Source organism: Penaeus monodon, chromosome 28 (genome assembly GCF_015228065.2).
Source record: "Penaeus monodon isolate SGIC_2016 chromosome 28, NSTDA_Pmon_1, whole genome shotgun sequence".
Taxonomy (NCBI): Eukaryota; Metazoa; Arthropoda; class Malacostraca; order Decapoda; family Penaeidae; genus Penaeus; species Penaeus monodon.
The window spans coordinates 6,811,066-6,811,617 of NC_051413.1; the positions used below are offsets into that span (position 1 = coordinate 6,811,066).

Below are 552 nucleotides of genomic sequence, written 5' to 3' on the forward strand. Positions count from 1 at the left end.
ATTTATATATATAAAATACCTTTAACTTGATATTTTATTATCATCGATTCTTTTCGCCAGACATGAGGATATCAAAGCTTAAATGATATTTGATGAATGTATGACACCGCATAATAGTTCATTTAACACTTTTATGGAAAAGACAGTTAATAGTAAAATATTTTGTCAGAATTCTTATAAATAAGGTGCATAATGATACGGTTTAACAAGCCACGGTGCATAAAAAAGTAAGTCCTTTACCCACACGTAAACAAATCACAAAAGGCTACGTTCACTGATAACACCGGAAAGAGAAATTCTTGTATGTTATCATCAAAGTCTCTAGGTTTACAACAGACAAAATAACAATTTTATGGCACTCGTTCATTACAGTTAAAATGTAGTATAGTTTGTAACGTACAACATGATAGCAGAATAGAAATGTCAAGCTTAAAAGTCCAGACTTTATAGGTCAAAGGGAGCTCGCACTTCAGACGTTAAGCAGAGTTCCACGTAAACGCCGGTGTCATTTTTTATTAGCCTGAAAGAAGATATCAGATCGTAAAGGTGCAG

The 552-nt window shown here is 33.0% G+C and overlaps 1 protein-coding gene across 2 annotated transcripts in view; it reads left to right on the plus strand.

Annotated features, from left to right (window-relative positions):
• The first annotated feature begins 234 nt into the window (after positions 1 to 234).
• The window catches only part of LOC119591333 (mycophenolic acid acyl-glucuronide esterase, mitochondrial-like), a 3,634-nt gene continuing 3,316 nt past the window's right edge, over positions 235 to 552 (plus strand). The window contains exon 1 of one of the 2 annotated variants that reach the window (XM_037940062.1): positions 235 to 301. The gene's annotated coding sequence lies outside the window, so the exon portion shown is untranslated. Of the gene's footprint in view, positions 302 to 434; positions 547 to 552 lie in introns of those variants that run through there. The other variant, XM_037940064.1, reaches the window with a different exon arrangement.